Genomic DNA, 19,835 nt, shown 5'->3' with positions numbered 1-19,835 from the left:
CTTTCTCCCCTGGGAGGAGTGGTGCGGGAGTGTGCTGCAGGAGTGTGCAGGGTTTGGAGACTCCAGATGGGGTCGAGTGCCTGAGGTAGAAATGCTCAGTCACAGGCCAGGTGAGCACAAAATGCGGCAGGAGACCAGGGAGACAGGAGTGACTCACCGCTTTTCTCTGAGGGCTCACTGAGGAGTGGGGGCCTGAGCTTTCCTCTCTGGGGCTGGAGGTTGGGAGTCTGCCATTTTCATTCTCATCCTCTAAAGCTGCATGAAAAGCCTTCAGGGAACAAAAGTCACATAGAGCACACTGGAGCAGATTAATTAGCTTGGCTCCCTGGCAAGGGTGGTTTAATTCCACTCCGAGCAAAGACACTTGAGGATCAATGCAACAGACCCCTCTCCCAGAAGATCAGCAAGAACATCCAGCCAAGACCAAGTTTTCTGATCCATGAGAACTGCAAAACTCTAGCACCAGGGGAAATCAGTACAATTCATGGCTTTCCCCCCATAATTCTAAGTCTTTCAACTTAAATTAAAAAAAATTTTTTTCTTTCCTTTTTTCAACAAATTTCTTATTTTATCAACTCCTTTTTAAAATTCTTTTTTAATTTTCATTTTTACAGTTACAGTCTGTTCAATGTATTTAATCTTATTTGTGTATATATATAAAAAACTCCTACTTTACAATTTTGGGACATACTTTCTTTGAACAGACCAAAATACACCCAAAATCTAGTGTATGGCTCTGTTCTTAGTCACCTGTCTGACCGTATTCTCTTTTTTGTTGTTGCTTTTTCTTTCTTCCTTTTTTTTTTTTGCTTTATTAAGTCTTTTTAAAATTTTCATCTTTACAGTTATATTCTATCCTTTCAATGTATTTAATTTTATTTTTGTTTGTGTAATTTTTTCTTTACAATTTTGAGATGTAGTTTCTTCCAACAAAATGACCAAAATACACTCAGAAGATAGTGTATTCCTCTGTTCTGTTCACCTGCTTATATCCCTTCCTTTGTTGTTGTTGTTGTTGTTTTCCTCTTTTGTCTTTTCTTGTCTTTTAACTTCCATTTTTACAGTTACAATTTATGCTTTCATTGTATTTAATTATACTTTTGTACATATATGTTTTTCTTTCTTTAAAATTTAGGGATCTAGTTTTCTAAAAAACAGACCAAAACATACATAGAATCGAGTGTATGTCTTCATTCTTCTCACCTCTGATTATATACTCTTCCCCTCACCCCCTTGTTTCTTTCTTTCCTTTCTGTTCCAGTTTTGGGTCTCTTCTGATTTGTTTAGTGTGTATTTCTCATGGGTCATTGTTGCCATTTTGGTATTTTGTTCTTCTGTTCATCTTTCTTCTCTGGACAGAATGACAAGATGGAAAAACTCACCTCAAAAAAGAGAACAAGAGGCAGTACTGAGTGCCAGGGACCTAATCAGTATGGACATAAGTAAGATGTCAGAACTAGAGTTCAGAATAAGGATTATAAAGACACTAGCTGGGCTTGAAAATAGCATAGAAGACACTAGAGAATCCCTTTCTGGAGAAATAAAAGAACTAAAATCTAACAAAGTCAAATAAAAAAATGCTACTAGTGAGATGCAATAAAAAAAGGAGGCTCCGGGCGCCTGGGTGGCTCAGTTGGTTAAACGACTGCCTTCGGTTCAGGTCATGATCCTGGAGTCCCTGGATCGAGTCCTGCATCGGGCTCCCTGCTTGGCAGAGAGTCTGCTTCTCCCTTTGACCCTCCCCCCTCTCATGTGCTCTCTCTCTCTCATTCTCTCTGTCTCAAATAAATAAATAAAATCTTTAAAAAAAAAAAGGAGGCTCTGGCTGCTGGGATAAATGAGGCTGAAGAGAGAATTTCTGATATAGAAGACAAAACGATGGAGAATATGAAGTTGAGAGAAAGAGAGATAAACAACTAGTGGATGAGAATCTGAGACATAAGTGATATAATAAAGTAAACAATATTATAACAATTGGGATCTCAGAAGAAGAGGAAAGAGAGAGGGGGTGAAGGTATATTGGAACAGAGAACTTCCCTAATCTGGGGAAGGAAACAGGCATCAAAATCTAGGGGGCACAGAGAACCCCCCTCAAAATCAAGAGAAATAGGTCAATACCTCGACATCTAATAATGAAACTTTCAAATCTCGGAGACAAGGGGAAAATCCTGAAAGCAGCTCAGGAGAAGAGGTCTGTAACCTAAAAGGGTAGAAACATTAGACTGGCAGCAGACTTATCCACAGAGACCTGGCCCTCCAGAAAGGACTGGCATGATATAGTCAGGGTGCTAAATGAGAAAAATATGCAGCCAAGAATAATATATACAGTTAGGATGTCATTCAAAATAGAAGGGGGGGCGGAGCAAGATGGCAGAGGAGTAGGAGACCTGGATTTCATCTGGTCTCAGGAATTCAGCTGGATAGGGATCAAACCATTCTGAACACCTATGAACTCAACAGGAGATCAAAGAAAAGAATAGCAACAACTCTCTGAGCAGAAAAGAGACCACTTTCTGGAAGGTAGGACGTTTGGAGAAGTGAATCCGAGGCGATATTCGGGAAGATAGACGGCGGGGGAGGGGGCCTCCATCGGCCGCTTCCGGCAAGTGATAGAGCCGTGGAGCACAAAATGGGAACTTTTAGAAGTCGGCTCCTCTGAGGGACATCACTGCAGTGGCTAAGTGGGGTGTGGAACCCTCGCGGGACAGTGTGATCTCAGGACCCTTGGGGTCACAGAAAGACTGGGGGTGCCTTAGTGCGGCAGAGCTCCCAGGTATCAGAGAGGGGAAGCCGGCTGCAGAAATGGAGCCGAGGCGCGGGCTCTCAGCTTGGGGTTGCCATAAACTGTGATCAGCGACACAGTTGGGCCACTGCTCCTCCACCAGGGACCCAATAAGCGAAAGATCTGGGGAGACTCCCCTTCCTCCCCTGGGAGGAGCGGCATGAGAGCACACCACAGGGATCTGCTGGGTTTGGAGACTCCACACGGGGTTGGGTGCCAGAGAGAGAAACACTCGTTCACAGGCCGGGTGAGCACGGAGAGTGGCCGGAGACAGGGGAGACGGGAGTGATTGACTGCTTTTCTCTGGCGGGGCCCTGAGGAGCAGGGCCCTGAGTTCTCGGCTCCTCTGGGGCAGAGATTGAGAGGCCGCCATTTTCACTCTCGTCCTCCAAAGCTGTACGGAAAGCTTGCAGGGAACAAAATCTCCCAAGAGCAAACTGGAGCAGATTACTTAGCCTGGACTGACAAGGGCGGGGCAATTCCGCCTCCAGCAAAGACATTTGGGAACCACAGCAACACGCCCCTCCCCCAGAAGATCAGCAAGAACAGCCTGCCAAGCCCAAGTTTACCGATCAATGAGAACTGCAGAACTCCAGCACTAGGGGAATACTTCACATAGAATTTATGGCTTTTTTTACCATGATTCTTTAGTCTTTCAAAGTTAATTTTTTTAACTTTTTTTTTGCATTTTTCTTTTTCCCTTTTTCAACCAACATCTTATCAATCCTTTTTTTAGAAAAACATTTTTATTTTTCATTTTTAGAGTCATATTCTATCCCTTCATAGTAGTTACCCTTATTTTTGATATATATATATAAGTTGTTCTCTCTTTAAAATTTTGAGATACAGTTTCTTCTAACAGATCAAAATATACCCTAAATCTCTAGTGTATGGCTTTGTTCTAGTCTCCTGCCTGATCACATTCTCTCCCCCGCTTTTTCTTTCTTTCTTTCTTCCTTTCTTCCTTCCTTTCTTCCTTTCTTCCTTCCTTCCTTCCTTCCTTCCTTCCTTTCTTTCTTTCTTTCCTTCTTTCTTTCTTTCTTTCTTTCTTTCTTTCTTTCTTTCTTTCTTTCTTTCTTTCTTTCTTTCTTTCTTTCTTTCTTTCTTTCTTTTTCTTTCTTTCTTTCTTTCTTTTTCTTCTTTCTTTCTTTCTTTCTCTCTTCTTTTTCTTTCTTTCTTTCTTTCTTTTAAATCCTCTTCTTTCTTTTTTCAAACAACTTATCAATTCCTTTTATAAAATTTTTTATAATTTTCATCTTTACAGTCATATTCCATCCCTTCATCGTATCAACCCTTATTTTGTACATATATAAGTCTTTCTTTCTTTAAAATTTTGGGAGGTACTTTCTTCTAACAGACCAAAATACACCCAAAATCTAGTGTGTGGCACTGATCTATGCACCAGCCTGATCATATTTGATCATATTCTGTTTTTTTCTGTTTTGTTCTGTTTTTGTTTGTTTTTATCCTTTTTTTCTCTTTCTTTTTTCTTTCTTTCTCTTTCTTTTCCCCTGGTTTCATGTCTTTTCTGATTTGTTTAGAGTATATTTTCTGAGGACGTTGTTACCCTGTTAGCATTTTGTTCTCTCATTCATCTATTCTCCTCTGGACAAAATGACAAGACGGAAAAAATCACCTCAACAAAAAGAACAAGAGGTAGTACCGTCTGCCAGGGACCTACTCAATACAGACATTTGTATGATGTTGGACCTAGAGTTCAGAATCATGGTTTTAAAGATACTAGCTGGGCTTGAAAAAAGAATGGAAGTTATTAGAGAAACCCTTTCTGGAGAAATAAAAGAACTAAAATCTAACCAAGTCGAATCAAAAAGGCTATTAATGAGGTGCAATCAAAAATGGGGGCAATAACTGCTAGGATAAATGAGGCAGAAGAGAGAATCAGTGATATAGAAGACCAAATGATGGAAAATAAAGAAGCTGAGAAAAAGAGAGATAAACAACTACTGGATCACGAGGGTAGAATTCAAGAGATAAGTGATACGATAAAATGAAACGACATTAGAATAATTGGATCCCAGGAGAAGAAGAAAGAGAGAGAGGGGCAGAAGGTATATTGGAGCAAATTATACCAGAGAACTTCCCTAATGTGGGGAAGGAAACAGGCATCAAAGTCCAGGAGCCACAGGGAACCCATCTCAAAATCAATAAAAATAGGTCAACACCCCAACGTCTAATAGTAAAACTTACAAGTCTCAGAGACAAAGAGAAAATCCTGAAAGCAGCTCGGGAGAAGACATATGTAACCTATAATGGTAGAAACATTAGATTGGTAACAGACCTATCCACAGAGACCTGGCGGGCCAGAAAGGGCTGGCATGATATATTCAAAGCACTAAACGAGAAAAATATGCAGCCAAGAATACTATATCCAGCTAGGCTGTCATTGAAAATAGAAGGAGAGATAAAAAGCTTCCAGGACAAACAAAAACTAAAGGAATTTGCAAACACGAAACCAGCCCTCCAAGAAATATTGAAAGGGGTCCTCAAAGCAAAGAGAGAGCCTAAAAGCAGCATAGATCAGAAAGGGACACAGACAATATACAGTAACAGTCACTTACAGGCAATACAATGGCACTAAATTCATATCTTTCAATAATTACCCTGAATGTAAATGGGCTCAATGCCCCAATCAAAAGACACAGGCTATCAGATTGGATTAAAAAACAAGACCCATCGATATGCTGTCTGCAAGAGACTCATTTTAGACCCAAAGACACCCCCAGATTGAAAGTGAGGGGGTGGAAAACCATTTACCATGCTAATGGACACCAAAAGAAAGCTGGGGTGACAATCCTTATATCAGACAAATTAGATTTTATTTTATTTTATTTATTTTTTTAAAGATTTTATTTATTTATTTGAGAGAGAAAGAATGAGAGATAGAGAGCATGAGAGGGAAGAGGGTCAGAGGGAGAAGCAGACTCCCTGCTGAGCAGGGAGCCCGATGTGGGACTCGATCCCAGGACTCCAGGATCATGACCTGTGCGGAAGGCATCGCTTAACCAACTGAGCCACCCAGGCGCCCAGACAAATTAGATTTTAAACCAAAGAATGTAATAAGAGATGAGGATGGACACTATATCCTACTTAAAGGGTCTATCCAACAAGAAGATCTAACAATTGTAAATATCTATGCCCCTAACATGGGAACAGCCAATTATATAAGGCAATTAATAACAAAAGCGAAGAAACACATTGACAACAATACAATAATAGTGGGGGACTTTAACACCCCCTGACTGAAATGGACAGATCATCTAAGCAAAAGATCAACAAGGAAATAAAGACTTTAAATGACACACTGGACCAAATGGACTTCACAGACATATTCAGAACATTCCATCCCAAAGCAACGGAATACACATTCTTCTCTGGTGCCCATGGAACATTCTCCAGAATTGATCACATCCTAGTCACAAATCAGGGCTCAACCGGTACCAAAACCTTGGGATTATTCCCTGCATATTTTCAGACCACAATGCTTTGAAACTAGAACTCAATCACAAGAGGAAAGTCGGAAAGGATTCAAATACATGGAGGCTAAAGAGCATCCTACTAAAGAATGAATGGGTCAACCAGGAAATTAAAGAAGAATTAAAAAAATTCACGGAAACAAGTGAAAATGAAAACACAACTGTTCAAAATCTTTGGGATACATCAAAGGCAGTCCTGAGAGGAAAGTATACAGCAATACAAGCCAAGCCCCTCTCAAGAAACAAGAAAGGTCTCAAATACACAACCTAACCCTACACCTAAAGGAGCTAGAGAAAAAACAGCAAATAAAGCCTAAACCCAGCAGGAGAAGAGAAATAATAAAGATCAGAGCAGAAATCAATGAATTAGAAACCAAAAGAACAGTAGAACAGATCAACGAAACTAGGAGCTGGTTCTTTGAAAGAATTAACAAGATTGATAAACCCCTGGCCAGACTTATCAAAAAGAAAAGAGAAATGACCCAAATCAACAAAATCATGAATGAAAGAGGAGAGATCACAACCAACACCAAAGAAATAAAAAGAATTCTAAGAACATATTATGAGCAACTCTATGACAGCAAATTAGGTAACCTGGAATAAATAGGTGCATTCCTAGAGATGTATCAACTACCAAAACTGAAGCAGGAAGAAATAGAATACCTGAACAGACCTATAACCACTAAGGAAATTGAAGCAGTCATCAAAAATCTCCCAACAAAGAAAAGCCCAGGGCCAGATGGCTTCCCAGGGGAATTCTACCAAACATTTAAATAATTAATACCTATTCTCCTAAAACCGTTCCAAAAAATAGAAATGGAAGGAAAACTTCCAAACTCGTTTTATGAGGCCACCATTACCTGATCCCCAAACCAAACAAAGACACCATCAAAAAGGAGAATGACAGACCAATATCCTTGATGAACATGGATGCCAAAATTCTCACCAAAATACTAGCCAATAGGATCCAACAGTACATTAAAAAGATTATTCACCACGACCAAGTGGGATTTATCCCTGGGTTGCAAGGTTGGTTCAACTTCCACAAATCAATCAACGTGATACAATACATTAACAAAAGAAAGAACAAGAATCATATGATCCTCTCCATAGATGCAGAAAAAGCATTTGACAAAGTACAGCATCCTTTTTTGATCAAAACTCTTCAGGGTATAGGGATAGAGGGTACATACCTCAATATCATAAAAGCCATCTATGAAAAACCTACAGCGAATATCATTCTCAATGGGGAAAAACTGAGAGCTTTCCCCTAAGGTCAGGAACGTGGCAGGGATGTCCACTATCACCACTGCTATTCAACATAGTATTAGAAGTCCTAGCCACAGTAATCAGACAACAAAAAGAAATCAAAGGCATCCAAATCGGCAAAGAAGAAGTCATACTCTCACTCTTTGCAGATGAAATGATACTTTATGTGGAAAACCCAAAAGACTCCACCCCAAGACTGCTAGAACTCATACAGGAATTCAGTAAAGTAGCAGGATATAAAATCAATGCACAGAAATCAGTGGCATTCCTATACACCAACAACAAGACAGAAGAGAGAGAAATTAAGGAGTTGATCCCATTTACAATTGCACCCAAAACCATAAGATACCTAGGAATAAATCTAACCAAAGAGGCAAAGAATCTGTACTCAGAAAACTATAAAATACTCATGAAAGAAATTGAGGAAGACACAAAGAAATGGAAAAACGTTCCATGCTCATGGATTGGAAGAGCAAATATTGTTAAAATATGCTACCTACTCCTTCCCTCCCCCTCCACGGGCTCTCCAGCTGCAGCAGTGGCTACCGGCGGAGCAGTTGAGCCCGACGATGAGGCCGGGGACGGGAGCGGAGCATGGAGACTTCATGATGGGGCACCCTGGCATGCATTATGCCCCAATGGGAATGCACCCTATGGGTCAGAGAGTGAATATGCCTCCTGTACCTCATGGAATGATGCCGCAAATGATGCCCCCTATGGGAGGGCCGCCAATGGGACAAATGCCTGGAATCATGTCTTCAGTAATGCCTGGAATGATGATGTCTCATATGTCTCAGGCTTCCATGCAGCCTGCCTTACCGACAGGAGTAAATAATATGGATGTAGCAGCAGGTACAACATCCGGTGCAAAATCAATGTGGACCGAGCATAAGTCACCTGATGGAAGGACTTACTACTACAATACTGAAACAAAACAGTCTACGTGGGAGAAACCAGATGATCTGAAAACACCTGCTGAGAATCTTTTATCTAAAAGTCCCTGACTCTGGAAAGCCTTACTATTATAATTCTCAAACAATAGAATCCCGTTGGGCCAAACCTAAAGAACTTGAGGATCTTGAAGGATACCAGAATACCATTGTTGCTGGAAGTCTTATTAGAAAATCAAACCTGCATGCAATGATCAAAGCTGAAGAAAGCAGTAAGCAAGAGGAGTGCACCACAACATCAACAGCCCCGGTTCCTACAACAGAAATTCCGACCACCATGAGCACCATGGCTGCTGTGGAAGCCGCTGCCGCTGTCGTTGCCGCCGCCGCCGCCGCCGCAGCCGCCGCAGCCAATGCCAGTGCTTCCACCTTTGCTTCAAACACTGTCAGTGGAACTGGTCCAGTCGTTCCCGAGCCAGAAGTTACTTCGATTGTTGCTACTGTTGTAGATAACGAGAATACAGTGACAATTTCAACTGAAGAACAAGCACAACTTACTAGTACTCCTGCTGTTCAGGAACAGAGTATGGAAGTATCCAGTAACACTGGAGAAGAAACAGCTAAGCAGGAAACTGTAGCTGATTTTACTCCCAAAAAAGAAGAGGAGGAAAGCCAACCAGCAAAGAAAACCTATACTTGGAATACAAAGGAAGAGGCAAAGCAAGCATTTAAAGAATTATTGAAAGAAAAGTGGGTACCATCTAATGCTTCATGGGAACAAGCTATGAAAATGATCATTAATGATCCACGATACAGTGCTTTAGCAAAGTTGAGTGAAAAAAAGCAAGCCTTTAATGCTTACAAAGTCCAGACAGAGAAAGAAGAAAAAGAAGAAGCAAGATCAAAATACAAAGAGGCTAAGGAATCCTTTCAGTGTTTTCTTAAAAATCATGAGAAAATGACTTCCACAACCAGATACAAAAAAGCAGAGCAAATGTTTGGAGAGATGGAAGTCTGGAATGCAATATCGGAACGTGATCGTCTTGAAATCTATGAAGATGTTTTATAGCAAGCAAAACAGTTACGGAAGAGAAATTGGGAAGCCTTAAAAAACATACTTGACAACATGGCTAATGTAACATACTCTACTGTCAACGTCTAGTGCGTTGGGGTCCCTGGGTAAGGGTCGCGAAATCACCAGGACACAGGGGATGCAGAGCAAAGGCAGCACTTGCAACTGCATGCTGTCGTTTATTTTCCACATAGCTATATACTTGTAGCAATCAGGTAAGCATAACAATATGTACTTTCACACATAATGGGATTAAACTAACATCCTTGAAGAAAGATACATTAAAGAATTCTCTCAGCCACCCTTCCTCTGGAGACAGCATGTTGTTGTCCTAAGGAGGGACGCCTCTAATCTAGGCAAGAGCCACTTCTTGCAGATCCAGGCATTCAGAACTTGCAACATGAGATAAGGGGAAGAGAACATTTTCTCCTCCTTGCTCAGGTTTGCCTGGCTTTCCTAACTCTCACTGCAGTCCTTGAATGACCCTGGCTCGCAAGGGGCCTGCAAGCCTATGCCATCTCATTTCCCCCTTTTTTCTTTTGTTTTAATAAAATTGCCTTCCAGAGGGTGGCCATAGAATTCTGGGACGGTTTTATATAGCAGAAATATAGCAGCGTAAAGCATAAGATAACAACTAGCAACACAATGCCCATTCCTCCAGCAGTATGCCCTAAACTCTGAATGATACCTTTTGGGTCTAATCCCTCAAGTTGTTTAAGGAACAAGTCTGCCAAAGTGGCAGCATCTTCGGTCTCAAATGGTCTACCAAAGATCTCCTGAATATTTGTGTGCAGATTATTGATCATGTCAACCGCCGATGAATTACCTTCTAAGTATCTTTGGATAACTCTCCAATCATGCTGTGACTTATTATATTTTAAATTGGTAACACAAAAAGTCGTAGAATTCCAATCGCAACGAAGCCAAATTTGCCTCTCTAGTGTCAATACCTTCTTCCCTAACCAGCCCACTGTCTGCCTAAGGACATCTATTTGTGTTTGCAAGCGAGTATCAATCATAGTTTGTGAAAGCCAAAGATCCCGAGAGTCACGGTGCCAATTTTCCACAAAATGTTTGGTTTGCAGAGAGGTATGTAATGCTATACCTGATACTGCGGCCAGCGTGGTAACTGTGATTAAGCTTAAAATAACTGCCACAATAATGCCGACAAAACGTTTTGTACGTTTCAGCATCTTTTTGAAAAACTCCAAAACTAAGGCGTCCACGGGATTTTGGGCCCACGGCCGTTCTAGATTCACCGGAAGCCAAATGTGAGAACGTTGTTGCAAAATCATAAGAGAATATCCCGGTTCAAATTCTATAGAATTATTAATACAAGAGTACAGTCGACATCTGGTACAGTTAATTCCATTATAGAAACTAAAGTTCCCAACCAGAAATAGATATGGCAGAGGTACACAAGCAGTTACATTCATTTCTTTAAAAATAGTGAAGTTATAAGTTGACGCAGAGTTCGCTGTGCCAGAAAAAGTTCCATTGTAAATTCTAACAGTCTTAAGCGCGGCTGCAATTTTCCATAAGTGTGTTTGAATATGATCAGGAAATTTCTGATGTGCTACACGAGGATCTGCAATGCCGCCATCTCCCCAGGCCATCAACTGATGATTTACCATTGGCTCACTCCAGTTGTTCTGCGGTGGTATCCTATAAGTTAAAGATAAATCACAATGTGTTTTATTCCATTCTGAGCAATTCCGAAGAAATTGACCATATGGCCCCCACATAAGCAAATTCTTGTAAAATTTTGCAAACTTTCCAACACATTCCTGCCATACAAATGGCTTATAGGCCAGTCTTATGTATGTGAAGTCAGGACAGACAGGAAATGAGGGGAACTTATCAAATGTAACATTTCCCCATGTCATGTTAAGAGACCATGCCTCAAATCTTTGTAAATGAGTTCGGGATCCATTAGACATATCGCCGGGTAGGATCCAGTTTTGCCAGTTCATTTTGGCACAGGGAGAGGGGCCAAGACAGATGTAAGGACCATCCCCTTTATGTAGAAAATCAAATAGGGAGCCATCATCTTGATTAAGGTAAGTAAGATTTTTCCAAGGGGGTGAAAGTATCACTGGGGAAGTATAAATAGGAATATCCGCACTTCCCCAGGGTGCAGGTTCCATCCTAGGTGGGTTGGGTATATAGGCCCAATAGCTTACATCTGTCGCTTCAGCGGAGGATGATACAGTAAGTAAAGCGCACATGGCCAAAAACAAATTTTCGGGTGTGCAAGCCTTCCCTGTCCGCTGCAAGATTTTTTGCCCTTCCCCACCAAGCCTTTTAATTTGTCCCCAGGTAGGCAAAACAGTAGCAAATGTTTGCCGACGGCGACGTCGTCCCCCCAAATTTAGGTGTGCCATGGCCTGTATTGGAAGTTCATCGTGGTCTGGATTCCTTGTTCGTCGCCTGACAGGATACGGTGCCGTTCGAATTGGTCCTTGGCTGGATCCACCTCGCGGGGAGCCAGGAACAGGTCCGTCCATCCTCTGTGGAGACATAAGCATAACCCTTCCCTCTATAAAGTAATAGCCCTGGTTGCCATTCTGCATCTGCAACCGGTTTAAACCATATTTTTTCATTTAACGGAGGAGGAGCAGCCTCTCCCTCTATGAAATGCTTTTCTGCTCGGGAAAGAATATCTCCTTGCGGAAGATTCAAGAAATTGAGTGTAAATAGTGCCTGTATCAAAATAGAACGCGCATTAGATTGAGTAAATGATAATATATGATCCTTTTTCCTCCCTTTTAATTTTTTAATTTGCAACTTTAAAGTACTATGCGCACGTTCCACAATAGCCTGTCCTTGGGGGTTGTACTCAATGCCTGTTTTATGCATTATACTATATTGTTTACAAAAGGCTTGAAATTTTTTGCTGCTATATGCAGGGCCATTGTCTGTCTTAATGATAGATGGTAGGCCCATCACAGCGAAAGTTTCTAATAGATGGGTGATGACATGTGCAGTTTCACCAACTTGTGCCGTAGCCCACATGAAATGAGAATAAGTATCTATTACTACGTGCACATAAGAGAATCGGCCAAACTGCGCCACATGAGTAACATCCATTTGCCAAAGTTCATTGGCATATGTGCCTCGGGGGTTTACCCCAGCTTTTGTAGTGCGCAGATGTAAAGGTCTACAGATTGGACATTGCTTCACGATAGATTTTGCTTGACGGTATGGAATTTTATATTGAACATGTAACCTTCCGGCATTGGTATGCAATAAATTATGTTCTTCCTCCGCAGATACAAAAGACACCAAAGCGTCCACTTGAGCATTACCATGTGTCAATGAACCAGGAAGATTAGTATGGGAACAAATATGAGTCACATAAATACGAGCATTCTGGCTTCTAAGCAAAGTTTGCAAAAGTAAAAATAGGTTAAGTAAATTGGACTTATGTGAATGTACAACAGCAGTGTATATATTTTTAAGGACTCCTACAGCGTAAGCAGAATCAGCGATAATATTTACAGCAGAGGGAAAATCCTTTAACACCTGAGTAATGGCGAACAATTCATTTTGCTGGACTGAATTAAAGTCTGTATACTGAACCCAATATTTAGTAGGGGTCCAGTAAGCACTTTTAGTTTTGGAGCCATCGGTAAAGACCGTGGGTGCATCAATTAGGGGCTGATCACTGATGATATCCTGAATAACAAACTCTTGTTTACGAAAACAGTCCCATAATTTTCCTTTGGGAAAATGATAATCAATTTGACCAACATACCCTGCAAGAGCAATTTGTAGTTCTTCCATATTTCGTAACAAAAATGAAAATTGATCCTTGGACAGGGGGATAATAATGTCCATAATATCATAACCAGTTATGGTTATAGCCCTGTCTCGAGCTTGTTCTATCAGATATGCTATTTGAATACCATAGGGCATAATATTTTTTGAAAAATGATGTTTAGTATAGATCCATTCAATGGGTAAGTCATTTTGACCTAGTATAGCCGTGGGATATTGCCATGTATGAAGAATATACAATTTTAGAGGCAAGGAGGGATCAATTCGGGTTAAGAAAGCAGATTTAATTTTTTCCTCTACAAACTGTAGTTCAATTTCGGCTTCAGTAGTAAGTTGTCTGGGGCTATTGATATCAGGGTTTCCCTGTAGGGTTTCAAATAAGTTATGCAATCGGTAAGTAGGGATACCTAGAGAGGGTCGCAACCAATTAATATCCCCTAATAGTTTTTGGAAATCATTTAAAGTTCTCAAGTTATCCCTACGAATAGCCATCTTCTGTGGCCTAATTGCATTTCTTTCTATCACATATCCCAGATAATTGATGATATCTCCTTTTTGAATTTTCTCTGGGGCAATTATTAAGCCAAAAGGAGCAAAGTACTCAGGTAATAATTTTAAAATTTCATCCAATTCATTTTGATGAGGGCTAGCAAACAGGATGTCATCCATATAATGAGATATGTATACATGGGACCACCTTTGCCGTACAGGGTGCAAAGCAGCATCAACATAAAGCTGGCACATAGTAGGAGAGTTCATCATGCCTTGAGGTAAAACTTTCCATTGGAACCTTTGATGAGGTCCCTGTCTATTTATAGGGGGAAGGGAAAAGGCAAAGCGTTTTCTATCATCTTTATGCACAGGGATAGTGAAGAAACAGTCTTGCAGATCAATAACTACAGTATGCCAAACTTTTGGTAAGACAGCTGGCGAAGGTATACCAGGCTGAAGGGCCCCCATAGGGAACATGGAGTTGTTAACCCCACGTAGATCAGTAAGTAGACGCCATTTACCTGAGGTCTTCTTTATAACAAAAACTGGAGAATTCCACGGGGAAGTGGAATGCTCAATATGTTGCTTTTGCAATTGTTCTTGAACCAATTGATGGGCAGCAGTAAGTTTTTCCTTAGTTAAAGGCCATTGTTCAATCCACAAAGGATCTTCAGATTTCCATAAAATTTTGATGGGTTCCATCTACAATTAGAATTTGAGATGAGCTCCCCACTGCTCTAGGACATCGCGGCCCAAAATATTTAAAGGAACATCTAAAATATATGGTTTTAGGACAGCCATCTGACCATCCTGGGAAGTAAATGTCACGAACTGAGTAGCTAGGCCGATACTGTGAACGGGAGTATTGCCAACTCCTTTTATGTGACAAGGCACGATAGTATAGGGGAGCTTCTCAGGCCAATCAGCAGTCTTAATAATAGTGATGTCTGATCCAGTATCTAGTAAAACAGCAATATCTTTAGTATTCAATTTAACTTTCATCAAGGGCTGCATATGAGTTATCTGTGTAGTCCAAAAAACATTTTTTGTGTCTGTACTACCGAATCCCCCATGTCTAATAACAGTAGACTGACCGACAGAAAGGTAAGGTAATAACAATAATTGGGCAATGCGTTTTCCTGCTTCAAAAGATATATCAACTAGGGAAGACATAAGAATTTGGATTTCTCCCATATAATCAGCATCAATTATGCCTAAATGAACTGTTACTCCCTTTGATGTCAGGCTTGAGCGTCCAGTTAATAAAGCAAAGGTGCCAGTTGGCAAAGGTCCATAAATGCCAGTGGGCACTCTCTGCGGTTTGTCCCCTCCTTTTAAAGTAAATGATTTTATGGCTGGTATATCCACTGTGGCGCTGTGTTGGGTGGCTGGGCTAAGGGAGAATATAGTTGGTTTCCCCTGTTCGTTTGTCCTGGGCCCGGGGTAGGGCCCGAAATGGAGTTTCCCTGGTGCAAAACTGGTATTTAGTTTATGAGACTGAAAAACTGGTATTTAGTTTAGCACGACATTCTCGAGCCCAATGCTTTCCCTTTTTACATCGTGGACAAATTCCAGGCCCACGCCCTTTATCAAGTTTCTTCCCTTTACAATTCTTTCTCAAATGTCCTGGTTGCCCGCAGCCAAAACATTTCATCTTATCTAGTTGTTTGGACTGCAAGGAATGCCAAGTAGTGGCCATGGTTTCAGCAAATAGCTGCATCTTTCGACTTTCTGATGTTACATCCTTACAGGCCTTCATAAAAGTGTTAATGTCTCCTGTATCCTTAATAGGTAATATAACTCTCTTACAATCCTCATTAGCATTCTCATATGCTAGTAACCTCAACAATTGTTGTCTAGCTTCTTCTCCAATAACAGTTCTTTCTAAAGTTAATTTTAATCGTGATAAGAATTCAACATAAGGCTCATTAGTCTTTTGAATAACTTTAGTCCATGATCCATAGTGCTCCCCTGTTGGCCGAATACGTTCCCAAGCCTCTAAACCTATCTCCCGCAATTGCTCATGAATTTCTTCAGGGGTATTAACCTGAGCAGCAATATCAGAATATTGGCCTATCCCTGCCAACATTTGATAACTTATAACCTGTATACGAGGGTTAGGACTTAATGCATTCTGGCGAGCCCGATCCATACAAAGCTCAGAAAACCACATCTGCCACTGCAGATACTCAGGCTCCTTCAGAAGGGCTCTACAAAGGACCCTCCAATCTTCAGGAGAGAAATTATTATAATGTCGAGCTAGGCCATTAACTAGCTCCTTCACATAATGTGACTGTGGTCCATATAAAGACACTGCCTTTTTCAAGCGACCGATATCCTCTATTCCGATACCTTCATAATATGGTGCTTGTGCTACTCCCTGGACCGGGGGAGGCCTGATAACAGGAAAAGCAAAGACAGAATTATCAGCCTCGCTCTCATCATCGCTATCTTCTAGCGCATCAAGCTCAGCCAAGGCAGCAGAAAGGAAAGGATTTTTAAGAGAAAGACCTGGTGCGGGTGGCAGAGGTGGAGCGGAGGGTTTTTTAGGGGGCTTCTTAGATCCCTCTGCTATAGCTAGAATCCGCTGGAGAATCTTTTGTAAATGCTCCGTCCCGGAATCCGATTTTACTTTTGGTTTTGTTTCAATGTGGCCACACTCACTTGGTTCCTGAGACGGTGCAAGCTCAAAAGTATCTCTTACTATTGCCCTTTTTTCATCTGTATCAAGAGGAAGATCTTGTATAGAAGGAGCCATCTCCTCATGAAAATTCCCAACCGTGCGGTCATCCTCCATTGCCTTAAGTACTGTAAATATAATTGACCAGATGGACCAAAATCGCACGGGAATTTTCTCTCCTTGCCTCATCGCCTTTTCGACATTATGTCGAACCCGCCGCCAGCTATCCATATCCAAAGTACCCTCGTCTGGAAACCAAGGATTCCATTCTCGAATTACTTTCAAACACATCTCAATATCAGTAGAAGCAACAGTAATGCCATAGACAGCAAGTGAATGCTTCAGCATTCGAACATAAGGAGTAGAAGTTTCTTGTCCCATAACCCTGTTATTTTAAGTTACTCACCCTTCCTGTACGTCCTTCAGGGTCCCTGTTCGGGCGCCAATTGTCAACGTCTAGTGCGTTGGGGTCCCTGGGTAAGGGTCGCGAAATCACCAGGACACAGGAGATGCAGAGCAAAGGCAGCACTTGCAACTGCATGCTGTCGTTTATTTTCCACATAGCTATATACTTGTAGCAATCAGGTAAGCATAACAATATGTACTTTCACACATAATGGGATTAAACTAACATCCTTGAAGAAAGATACATTAAAGAATTCTCTCAGCCACCCTTCCTCTGGAGACAGCATGTTGTTGTCCTAAGGAGGGACGCCTCTAATCTAGGCAAGAGCCACTTCTTGCAGATCCAGGCATTCAGAACTTGCAACATGAGATAAGGGGAAGAGAACATTTTCTCCTCCTTGCTCAGGTTTGCCTGGCTTTCCTAACTCTCACTGCAGTCCTTGAATGACCCTGGCTCGCAAGGGGCCTGCAAGCCTATGCCATCTCACTCTACTACCTGGTCTGAAGCCCAGCAGTATCTGATGGATAATCCAACTTTGGCAGAAGATGAGGAATTACAGAACATGGATAAAGAAGATGCATTAATTTGCTTTGAAGAACACATCCGAGCTTTAGAAAAGGAAGAAGAAGAAGAAAAACAGAAGAGTTTACTAAGAGAAAGGAGACGACAGCGTAAAAATAGAGAATCTTTTCAGATATTTTTAGATGAGCTGCAGGAAATGGACAACTGCATTCTATATCATCTTGGATGGAATTGTATCCAACAATTAGTTCCGACATTAGATTTACTAATATGCTTGGTCAACCGGGATCAACTGGACTTGACCTTTTCAAGTTTTATGTTGAGGATCTTAAAGCACGTTATCATGATGAGAAGAAAATAATAAAAGACATTCTAAAGGATAAAGGATTTGTAGTTGAAGTAAATACAACTTTCGAAGACCATAATCAGTTCAACTAAAAGGTCAACCACATTAGATGCGGGAAATATTAAGTTGGCTTTCAACAGTTTACTAGAAGAGGCAGAAGCTTGTGAACACGAACGAGAAAAAGAGGAGGCTTGGAAATGAAAAAAATCTGCATTTAAGAGTATGTTGAAACAAGCTACTCCTCCTATAGAATTGGATGCTGTCTGGGAAGATATCCGGGAGAGATTTGTAAAAGAGCCAGCATTTGAGGACATAACTCTAGAGTCTGAAAGAAAACGAATATTTAAAGATTTTATGCATGTGCTTGAGCATGAATGTCAACATCATCATTCAAAGAACAAGAAATATTCTAAAAAATCTAAAAAACATCACAGGATGCCCACACAGGATAACCCTGGGTTTAGATGATGGGACAGAACTCTGTAAGGAGAAAAAAGCTGGAGCTGATGAAGGTATCCTGTGCCCTTAATGGACGAGACAAAAATAAAGTTTTTGAAGTTGAGACTAAAAAAATATCACAGGAAACGTTCCCGCTCTAGATCGGGATCAGACTCAGATGATGACAGCCATTCAAAGAAAAAAAGACAGCGATCAGAGTCTCGGTCTGCTTCAGAACATTCTTCTAGTGCTGAGTCTGAGAGAAGTTATAAGAAGTCAAAAAAACGTAAGAAGAAAATCAAGAAGAGGAGACATAAATCTGACTCTCCAGAGTCAGATGCTGAGCGAGAGAAGGATAAAAAAGAAAAAGACCGAGAAAGTGAAAAAGACAGAACTAGACAAAGACAGAATCAAAACACAAATCACCTAAGAAAAAGACTAGAAAGGATTCTGGGAATTGGGGTACTTCTGGCAGTGAACAGAGGGAAGGGGAATTGGAAAAGCGCAGGAGGACCCTTTTGGAGCAACTGGATGATGATCAATAAATTATACCAAATATAAAAAAAATATGCTACCTAGAGCAATCTACACATTCAATGCAATCCCTTTCAAAATACCATCCATTTTTTTCATAAAACTGGAACAAATAATCTAAAATTTGTATGGAACCAGAAAAGACCCTGAATAGCCAAAGGAATGTTGAAAATGAAAATGAAAGCTGGTGGCATACAATTCTGGACTTCCAGCTCTATCACAAAGGTGTCATCATTAAGACAGCATGGTACTGACACAGAATCAGACACCTAGATCAATGGAACAGAATCGAGAGCCCAGAAATGGACCCTCAACTCTATGGTCAACTCATCTTTCACAAAGCAGGAAGGAATATCCAATGGAAAAAAGACAGTCTCTTCAACAAATAGTGTTGGGAAAATTGGACAGCCACAAGCAGAAGAATGAAACTGAATCATTCTCTTATACCATACACAAGGATAAACTCAAATTGGATGAAAGACCCCAATGTGAGACAGGAATCCATCAAACTCCTAGAAGAGAACACAAGCAGCAACTCTGTGATCTCGGCAGCAGCAACTCTTTGCTAGACATGTCTCAAAAGGCAAGGGAAACAAAAGAAAAAATGAAGTATTAGAACTGCATCAAGATGAAAAGCTTTTGCACACCAAAGGAAACAGTCGACAAAACCAAAAGACAACGGAGAGAATGGGTGAAGGTATTTGCAAATGACATAACAGATAAAGGGTTAGTATCCAAAAGATAAAGAACTTATCAAACTCAACACCCAAAGAACAAATAATCCAAACAAAAAATGGACAGAAGGCATGAACAGACATTTCTGCAAAGAAGACATCCAAACGGCCAGCAGATACATGGAAAAGTTTTCCCAACATCACTCTTGTGTCAGGGAAATACAAATGAAAACCACATACCATCTGACACCAGTCACAATGGCTAAAATTAACAAGACAGGGAACGACAGATGTTGGTGAGGACATGGAGAAAGGGGAACTCTCCTATACTATTGGTGGGAATGCAAGCTGGTACAGCCACTCTGGGAAACAGTGTGGAGGTTCCTCAAAACGTTGAAAATTGAGCTACCTTATGACCCAGCAATTGCACTACTGGGCAATTTACCCCAAAGATAC

At 40.9% G+C, this 19,835-nt stretch overlaps 1 pseudogene; it reads left to right on the top strand.

The window, feature by feature from the left end:
- Positions 1–8,108: 8,108 nt before the first annotated feature.
- Positions 8,109–18,716, top strand: LOC114199804 (pre-mRNA-processing factor 40 homolog A-like; annotated as a pseudogene).
- The last annotated feature ends 1,119 nt before the right edge of the window (positions 18,717–19,835 follow it).

The sequence above is a fragment of the Eumetopias jubatus genome, unplaced genomic scaffold (assembly GCF_037043125.1).
Source record: "Eumetopias jubatus isolate StellerSeaLion01/CBP00866 unplaced genomic scaffold, mEumJub1_p1.0 scaffold_6, whole genome shotgun sequence".
NCBI classification, from domain to species: domain Eukaryota; kingdom Metazoa; phylum Chordata; class Mammalia; order Carnivora; family Otariidae; genus Eumetopias; species Eumetopias jubatus.
The sequence above is the reverse complement of the archived record's forward strand: the minus strand, read 5'-3'. Positions and strand labels throughout refer to the sequence as shown.